Source organism: Chelonoidis abingdonii, chromosome 9 (genome assembly GCF_003597395.2).
Source record: "Chelonoidis abingdonii isolate Lonesome George chromosome 9, CheloAbing_2.0, whole genome shotgun sequence".
Classification (NCBI taxonomy): domain Eukaryota; kingdom Metazoa; phylum Chordata; order Testudines; family Testudinidae; genus Chelonoidis; species Chelonoidis abingdonii.
Window position 1 is genome coordinate 35,080,262 of NC_133777.1, and position 10,125 is coordinate 35,090,386.

The window sequence follows — 10,125 nt, forward strand, 5'->3', positions numbered from 1 at the left end:
GAGAAACCCCATCTGTGCACTGACTGTGGGGGGCATCACAGCTGATGTTGCATCAGAGACACCCTGCCAGATAGAAACCAACAGGGCCATGTCCTCTGGGCCCACGGGCCCACGTCCTACCAGACACATTCTGCATCACATGCCATTTGAGGCATGTGGGGTCAGCTGTGAGCTGTGAGCTGTGGACTCGGAAGGGAGTACATTCCTAGACTGATAAATTGCTTGGGAATCATGTAAGGGGCATTGGGATGGAAACGAGAGGAGAAGGATTCCAGGCTGCGCACCACTGGCCTGCTGGGTGACCTTGGGCAAGTCACTGCCCCACTCTATGCCTCAATTTCCCTATCGGTAAAATGGGAACAATGTTACTGACCTTTGTAAAACACTTTGAAGTTTAGTGATGAAAAGCACTAGAAAAGAGCTGGGTCTTATTATTATTTTATTTTACTATATTACTATTAAGAAGCAGCATCCTGGGCTTATTGGGTGGTGAAGCACTGGAATGGGTTACCCAGGAAGGTGGTAAAATCTCCATCCTTAGAGTTTTTAAGGCCCAGCTTGACAAAGCCCTGGCTGGGATGATTTAGTTGATGTTGGTCCTGTTTTGAGCAGGGGACTGAACTAGATGACCTCCTGAGGTCTCGTCCAACCCTTATCTTCTATGAAGTAATTAAAGAGCAACAATCCCTAACAAAAAAAATGTACACTTGTGTGGGTGGAAAAAACCTGGAATAGAACCAACCAAGTCCTAACTGGAGAAATAATTACACAGTGCAGACAGACAGCAGTCTTTTATCTGCCAGACAAGCAACAGCTGTCCTAGAAAGCCCAGAGTTCTTAGCCCAGCGAGGCTTTATGGATAACCCTGAAGGCACTAACAGATCGGATAAACCTCAGTTTCATTTATATACCAGGACTATACCTTTTATAAAAACCGTGTTCCAAGCTGCTTTGTTTAGTTGGGGGCGGGGGGTATGTGTGTGTGTGTCCTTAAGGCAAATCTGCCAGAAAAGGAGCATTGCAATTGGCACTCATTAATAGGAAACTCTGACAGCACTGGATGGCCCAGTGATCCTTTCTCTCCTCCCCACCCCTGAACAAAGTGAACAGGAAACTTGCTTTTCTTCACATTAGCAATCATTTGTCCTATGGAACACTGATGATCAGTGCTCTGGTCAGGACAGTTTGTTCTCACTGGAGTCAGATCTTCTGACTTCAGAATTAAGAGCTCAAGGGGCAGGACCGGCTCTGGCTTTTTTGCCGCCCGAAGCAAAAAAAACACCTGTGGGCCAGCCGGAGCAGTGGGGGGGGAAACAAACAAACCTGAGGGCGGCCAGCCAGAGCAGCGGGAGGGCTCTGCGCCGCTCCTGTCAGCTGGCAGGGAAGGACGCAGGCTGCCCTGCCGGGCTTGCTACAAACCTGGCACTGCTCCCAGCAGAGTGCTCCCCTCCTCTGAGCTGCTGCCCCCTACAGGGTGGCTGGAGCAGGGAACCAAAAAGAAAAAAAACCTGCAGGGGCGTCCCGAAGCGGCGAAGCAAAAAAAAAAAAAAAAGAAGAAAAGAAAATAAGGATTGGGTGGAATGTAGCCCCTTGGAATTTGCCGCCCCAAGCACCAGCTTGCTCGGCTGGTGCCTGGAGCCGGCCCTGTCAAGGAGGCATGTAAGGCCTTGTTGCCACTTAGATGCCCTCATTCCCTGACGGGGGAACAGTATGAGTGATCATTGCCCACGTACTCCATCTCCTGAGGGGCTAACAGACAGGTCCCTGCCTGTGGATGTGTTATGCTTATAAGAAGTACACCTCGACCCTGATATAACGTGACCCGATATAAAACAAATTTGGATATAATGCAGTAAGGCAGCGCTCTGGGGCGGGGCGGGGTGGGACTGCATGCTCTGGCGGATCAAAGCAAGTTCAATATAACGCGGTTTCACCTATACCGCGGTAAGGTTTTTTGGCTCCCAAGGACAGCGTTATATTGGGGTAGAGGTGTACATGGGATCTTTTTCAGGGGAAAAGGAAACACGCTGCATTTATTGAAGAGACAATAATTAGCATATGTATTCAATCATTCACACCACACACTGTCCCACCAGTCAATGTTATAGTTACCAGTCCAGAGTCCGTATCAATTTAGTGGCCAGCTAGGTTGATCACAGGTAAGTAGGAGCCGGGTTCTATCGGACGTGACATGTTGCTCTGGAGAAGTCTTGGCAGGACGAACACCAAGTTTCATGACAGAGCACCCTGTTTATAGCCTACACCACTGGGACTGTGAGAAAAAACAAACTACAAGCCACCTGGGAAGGCCCTTTCAAGGTTGTCAAGCAACTAAAGGAGGTAAACTATGTGGTGGAACTGTCTAACTGGGCACACTGTCACCGAGTGTACCATGTTAATATGATGAAGCCATATTATGACAAGGGGAATGTGGTGCTGGCTGTGTGGACATTGGGAGGAGCAGGGAGATGACCCTTTAGTAGATCTACTCCCTGAGTCAGGAGCTGGCTCCTCCCTGGAACCAATTCACCTCTCTGATCAGCTGACACCAGCCCAGCACGCTGAGATCAGAGGGGTACTGCATTTGTACCAACAGCTGTTTTCCAACCAGCCTGGACTCACTAATCTGACTGTCCACTGGGTGGAGACAGGATTGCATCCTCCTATAAGATGCCCCACCTTCCGAGTCACAGGGAAAACTGCTCAAGACCTGGAAAGAGAGGTCAGTGACATGCTGCCTTTGGGGGTGATCCAGCCATCTTCCAGCCCTTGGGCCTCGCCTGTGGTGCTGGTCCCCAAAAAGGAAGGGTCGATCTGGTTCTGTGTGGACTATCGGAAACTTAATGCCATCACCATCAATGCCAAGCACCTGAGGTGGAGCGTGTTCCTGCAGGATTACAATATGGAGGTGGTCTATGTGAAGGGAATGCCAATGTGATAGCTGTTGCATTGTCCTGGTGAGGGGGCCCCGAACTTCCCCAGGTCACTGGTTAGAGTCAGGGGCAGCTCTAGACATTTTGCTGCCCCAAGCACGGTGTCATGCTGCGGGGGGCACTCTGCCGCTCGCCGGTCCCGTGGCTCCAGTGGACCTCTCGCAGGCATGCCTGCGGAGGGTCCGTTGGTCCTGTGGCTTCGGTGGAGTCGTGGGACCAGCAGACCCTCCACAGGCATGCCTGCGGGAGGTCCACTGAAGCCGTGGGACCAGCAGACCCTCCGCAGGCATGCCGCCGAAGGCACCCTGCCTGCCGCCCTCCCAGCGACCGGCAAAGCGCCCCCCATGGCATGCCACCCCAAGCATGCGCTTGGCATGCTGGGGCCTGGAGCTGCCCCTGGTTAGAGTGACACCCACTCAGTTCAGTCTTGAAGCGGGGAGAGATGTGATGGAGTAGGGAGTAGTTGTTATGGAGTACGGGGGAGTCAGGGCGCTGTACCCCTCACATCCTGTGATTCACCATGACTGTCAGCCAGCCAATAAAGTAGAAGGGTTATTAGATGACAGGAACAGAGTCTAAAACAGAGCTTGTAGGTACTGAAAACAGGACCCCTCAGTCTGGTCCAAATTGGGGGATGAGGAGCCCAGAACCAGGTTCTGGGCCTCCCTCTGTCTCCCCAGCCAGCTCCAAACTGACACTCCCCAGCACTCTCCCCCAGCCACACACCCCAGCTCCTCCTCCAGCCTTTGTCCAGTTTCCCGGGCAGGTGTCACCTGGCCCCAACCCCCTCCTGGGCTCAGGTTACGAATAGCAGCAGACATCCTTTATGTGCTAATCATCAAGTATCATCCCTCAGTGAAGTCACATCCTTATTTCCCATCACCACCTAGTATCAATGCAGAAAGTAAACTAATAAAACTCCCATGCAACATTACAAGTTAATACTGCCTACTCTGTCACAGCTTAGTTATCAGCAGGGCTGGTGCTACTATTTAGGCGACCTAGGCAATGGCCTAGGGTGCCAGAATTTTGGGGGGGGCGCTATTTTGCCAGGGGGGGGCGGCACGCGGGTCCAGTGGACCTACCGCAGTCATGCCGGCGGACGGTCCGCTGCTGGAAAGGCTCCGGTGGAGCTGCCGCAGTCATTTCGGCGGACGGTCGGTGAGCTGGTCTAAAGGCTCCGGCGGACCTACCACAGTCATGCCTGCGGCAGGTCCACCGGAACCTTTAGACCAGCAGACCACCCCCCGAAATGACTGCGGCAGCTCCACCGGAGCCTTTCCAGCAGCGGACCGTCTGCCGGCATGACTGCGGTAGGTCCACCGGACCCGCGGGGGGCGGCGAAATGGCTGTCCACCTAGGGTGTCAGAAATCCTGGTGCCGCTCCTGATTATCAGAGATGATCTCCACAGACGTGTGGCAGAACACAGTGAGGGCTCCAACAAGGACGAGGCTTTGGAACAGAAAGTGAAGCTGCTGAGGATGTAGCAGCATGTGCCAGTGCAGAGTGAGCCACGACTCCTGGGGGAGATATGTGTGTGTGTACAGGAGAGTGTGTAGCAGCCCGTGATGCAAAGATAAATCCATTTACAGAGTTGTTGCAATGAAAGGGTGTGGCTGCGGCAACACTCCACAATGACAAAAAAGAGCTGGGGAGAGGCCCGGAAGTCACGCGTGAGCTGGAGGTAAAAGACCAATGCCTGGTGGACATCTAGGGTCTGAAAAGCGCCTTCCTGAGGGGAAGCATGCAGCTTAGGATAGAAGGTAGGGAGATGCATGCAGTAGTTGAGGTGAAATGGGGAGGCAACCTTGGCGAGGAATTTAAGATGGAGATGGAGAGACCTTGTCCTTGTAAGACTATGAAGGAGAGTGACCATCATGGCTGCCAGTTTGTTAACTCGCCTTGCAGAGGTGACAGTCACCAAAAAGATCACCTTCATGGAAAGATGGGCAAGGGAGCAGGTTGCAAGTGGCTCAAAAGGTGGATTGGTGAGGGCGGAGAGGACGAGCTTAAGGTCCCACGAAGTACCAGGTGGGCAGCCCGTAGCTCCAGGACATTGATATGCATCCTCACCTCCCTGAGTGACCAGAGCCATGCAGTCAGTCAGATGAGCACCCCATTCGACTAGCAAGGCATCTGTCATGAGGGGAAGGTGGGGTGCAGGAGGTGTGAAAGGGACACCAGCAAAGACCGTGGATAGGTTTCGCCACCAAGTGACTGTCCCACCCTTCCTGCACTGGCGGACGTGGACTGGAGGTGTTGTTGGCAGGCGTGCTTGGTCACAGCTTGGACCACCAGTGAGTTGGGGGGCAGGTGTGTGGAAAGAAAGTCCATGCCCTTAGGGGGCATGAAGAATCAGCATTCCACCCACTTTGGTGTAGGGGCAGTGGAGGCCGGAGTGTGCCAAATGGTATGGGCCAGTTGTAGAACAGAATTGTGGATACAAAGGGTGATACATGAGTGTACAAGGGGTTGTAGGATGTCCAGGAATTAATCCTGTGGGTCCTGGACGTCTTTGACAGGCAGATTGAGGGCTGTGGCCATGCGTTGAAGTAAGTCCTGGTACTGCAAGCAGTCGGCAAGGGAGGGTGCTTGGAGGAATGATGGCAATGCCTGGAGATGAGAGGGCAGCCATATGGACCAGAGGTGGCAAAGGTGCTGTTGGTGCCACCGGAACGGGGATGGCCAGAGGTTCCTCATAGAGGGGAGGGGCCATGTATGTTGGGGACAGGCAGTGCTGCAAGCGAGATGGCATCCTGCACTCATGGTAAGGGTTCCAGGTGGCCCAGTAGGGCCAGGCATAGGGGTCCCAAGGAATCAGTGGCACCCGCAGATAGTGGAACCACGGGTCAGCCGGTGGAGCATACACTGGATGGTATGATAGGCGCCAAGGGTCCGGGCTGTAGGACCATGTAGGTGAAAAGGCGGGGTCCGGTTCGCAAGACCACTCAGAATCAGAAGATGGATCCAGTAGGGGTGGAGCCGCTGGTGCAGGAAGGGTGGGATGCAACAGAGACACCTCTGTGGAAAGGTCCAGCGGAGAAGGGTGGAGTGGAGCAGAGGCTGGAGCAGGAGAGACTCATCTGTGGGAGATGGCAGGTGGAGAGTGACTGGAGGCCCATAGCCAGCAGATTTTTGCTGTGAATAATGTGACTTTTTCCAGACCTGTCCCTTCATGGGCCTGAGCCCAAACCACTGAAGTCCATGGAGAGACTCCCATGGACTTCAGTGGGCTTTGGATTGGGCCTCATGCACTCATTCAACAGGTACATACTCTTTTGGATGTCCCCAGGTGATAGGTCTCAGGTCAAAAAAGAACAGCATATTTTGGCTTTGTAAGCAATCAACCCTTTGGATTTAGCTGCTTTCAAGACCATCTCTGTTTTGTGCATCAGACATGGTACCAGTAATAGCATCATGTCTCTTATCCTGCCCCATTTACTTCTGGCCTCCATATTCTCCCTCTCTGCTTCCTCCCCCAGTCTTGCTATCCCCTTCTACACACACACATTTCTCTGTCACAACACACTCCCTGCAACCAATATGTCCTTTGCCCCACATTTCCCTGCCCTGGTCTTGCTAGTGGCTTGCAGAAAATGGCTGGTCACATGGTGCTGGCTCAACTGGATTTTAGCTGAAACAAAGCAGCTGTAGGGGGACATGAAATGGAGAACAAATATAGACACTGTGATGAACTTTTTTTTTTACCCCCAAAAAGGACACAATACTTCTCATTAAAAGCTAAAAATGCATTCACTCCTTTCCCAATATTACTTTTTCATGTGATTGCTGTATTTGCCATAGTGATGTTATGCAACTCTGAAAGGAAGGGGAGGTGGATCCAAATGATCACATGTGGGAGAAATGTATCCACAAGATAAACTCTTCATTAAGATGTGCTCATTTTGTACAAATTTGGAAACCCCTAGTCTGCTGACTGAAGCATGGACTGGCAAGGTCAGTGGAGCTGTGTTCTGGTTCTAGCATTGCCAGACTTGCTGTAAAACCAAAGACAAATCACCTCCTTCGCCGTCTCACTTTCCCCATCTGTAAAATGGAGATACTAGTGACATGTGTAACGCTATATAAATTCTTCAGGTGAGGGTGATATAAAAGAGTAAAGCATTTATTATTGACTGATGGCTCTTCAGCAACCTGGTGAGTTTAGAAGTCTCAATCTAGATGGGCATTGCCATTCCAGGAACCACCACAATTTACCTTCTTGTTCAAAGTGTCAGCAGAGAGGCCAAGGATAGAATTGGTCTTGGCAAATGATCCTGTATCATCCCAGACCTGTTCTTTCTGGGTCAGGAGTGAGAAACATTGGAAAGATAGCATGAGAAACCTGCTCACCTAGGAAACCTGTTCTGGAGACCTGTCAGTCAAGGTTATCAATCTAGAACTTTTCACCAACATCAGATTAATTCATGAAAGCATAAGGTTTTTTAATTTTACTAATTCCTTTTTGAAGTCATTGTTTTTACACCACCTCACCCATTACAGGATTCCTATGACTGTAATTCTCCTTTGTGTCGGAATCAAACATGGTCTTTTTTTAAACATTAGAGGAAAAAGAAAGTGGCTTCAGAGATTATTTTGTATTCTCTGTAAATCAAAAACTTCTTAATTTAGACACAAGATGTTGCTGGATATGTTGAACCATTAGGCTTATTTTTTTAAACTAAAACACCTGCAATATCGAAGCTTAAAAATCAGCAAATGTCCTTGCACAGAAATAGCTGTTCTGGGGCATGATCCCCTCCAGAGAAGGGGCACATAGTTGGGTCAAGGGATATGATCGCTGTCAGTGGGACTAGGTATGTGGATGGGGTAGGATACTAGAATGAAAGTCACGAGTACACATGCCTTTAATTAGCTGTTGAAACATCTGACATTTAATTGGCATCCTCAAGGTATATATACAAGTTTTTTTATACTTTCAATGGCTCTCACATAAACAACAACTCTCCTATTCTCTATACCTATATGTCCTGCTCTCTCTTTAGCATTACTGGTGAAAGGCAATGTGGATGAAGCAACATCAGCAGTGTAAAAAACACACACAAGGGCACATGAAACCATCCTGTGCACAGTTGAAATAGAGACAACCCAGTGCTAACATTTCAAACTCATATCAATACTAGCAACAGAATGTCAACAAGTGTGGAGTTTGATAGTGAGTAGTCAAAGTCATCAAAGACCTTCACATCCCACTGTAAGCCTGGTCTGAATGAAGTCTCCCCTGACAGCTAGTGAGCTGGGGGGAAAGGCTTCAGGGCCAGACTGTATTTACATGAACACATCTACTCTCTCTAGGTATCCTGCAGACAGAACTGTGCTGCCCAAATGATCAATTTTGGCTTGCATTGGGTTATAAAACACTTCAGTATCGAATGCAGGGGTAATGAAATGCTATCCTTATTGTATGAGTAAAGCAACACAGAACTGTACGTGGCCTAATCTGATTGAGGGGATCACCCTCAACTGAACTGGCTAAGCAGAGGATTTGGATGCCAGAGCTGGGTGGAAGAGGGTAGCGTAGATACTACTCATGTTACAGCATGGCCGTAGCAGTGCTGTGACATGGGCAATGTAGACATGCTTTATCATTGCGGAGAGCTCTCCTGGTGATTAAAAAAAAACAAAAAAACACCACCACACCTAATGAGGGGTGGTAGCTTCAGCACCAGGAGCATGGCTCCTGGCAATAAAGCACTGTCTATACGGATGTTTTTCAGTGCTAAAACTTTTATTGCTCAGTGGGGTGTTTTTTCACACCCCTGAATGACAAAAGTTTTAGTGATGAAAGTGGCACTGTAGACAAAGCCTAAGAGTTATAGGTATGACTTGACCTGTTCCTCTTCCCTGTTTAAAGATAGAGCTGATCAGGCCCCATTCAGAGTCTAAGTGACCACTGGAGCTGAAATCACTGATAATCAGGTCTAAGTGCTAAGACCTGCTGAGAGACAGAGTTTCAGGGGAAGCGGGAAGGAAGACTTTTGTGTGGAAGATAAACTCAGGTGAATACACCTCTCAACTCTGTGTCTCTGCTGACCAAGGAGAGCTGAGTCAGGTGTGGTGGAGGGAGAGGGGAGTGGCATGTTAAAGGGGCATTTGTTAGACTTAAACACCACAAGGTGAGAAAGGGAGGCAAAGGACGCTGCCCAGTGAGGTCCCTTCCAATCCTGATAGTCTATGATTCAATGGACTCTGGGACAGCAGTGCTGCCCATGGTCGGATGGTTATGGCATTTTCCAAAATTAATGCCAGGCTCCTTTCCTCTTATTAAATGTTTTCTCTGCTATACAGAGACCCAGTGCTTGCCAGGAGGAAGTACTGCCTCTTAGAGACGGCTGTTTAATTTCCCTAGATTACCAGGTGAGCGCTCAGGCCAGTTCTGTGTTGTACTGTTAAGAGGGATCCCTGGATATTGAGCCGGGCCCTTTTTGTTGCCAGCTCCACCTGGCAAAAGATCACACCGTTGTCTCCACCCCGCGCTCTTCTGCTTGGGGGAACAGATCCGCTAGTATCTTCCAGCAGAGCTCCTGCTCCTTCACCCTCCAGGGAGGGCGGACGCCCTCGCTTCCTGCCCCCGGGCTTCTGCGGCCTTCCTCGCTGCCAGCGGGGTCTGCGCTTCCCAGCAAGCTCGGTTCCCCCCATTCTCTGCCTTTCCCAACGCGCCTGTTCTCCCGACCCCCAACACCTCCCGCAGGGGCCGGGCCGGGCCAGGCCGCCCCCACTGACGCGCTGCACGGGGAGGGCGCGACTGGGCTGCCCCTTGGTAGCACATCACACCAGAGAGCAGCTCTTGCACACCCGAACATACGGGTCACTGCTGCGGGCAGCACAAGGCGCGGGGCCTCGCTCCGCGTCCGCCGGCGCTGGGTAACGCCGCGGCAAGCGGGCTAGAAGTTCCGATCGGACGGTGTCCCTGAGAGCCACAAGCGCGAACCACAAACCGTCCTCATTCGAATTCGCATCCTGAGCGCCCAATGACAGGACGGAGGGCGGGGCCTCGGCCATGATAGCCCCGCCCTGTCAGCGGACTTACCAATGACAGCTCCAGCTGGGTTTGAAAAAAAGTGCGCGCGGTTGGTGGGCGGGGTCTTTTTATGGTGTCAGGGCCCGCGCGCCGAGTGGAGAGGAGGATATCCGGCGCGCTCGGGGCGTGGCCTATCTCGAAGGGGCGGA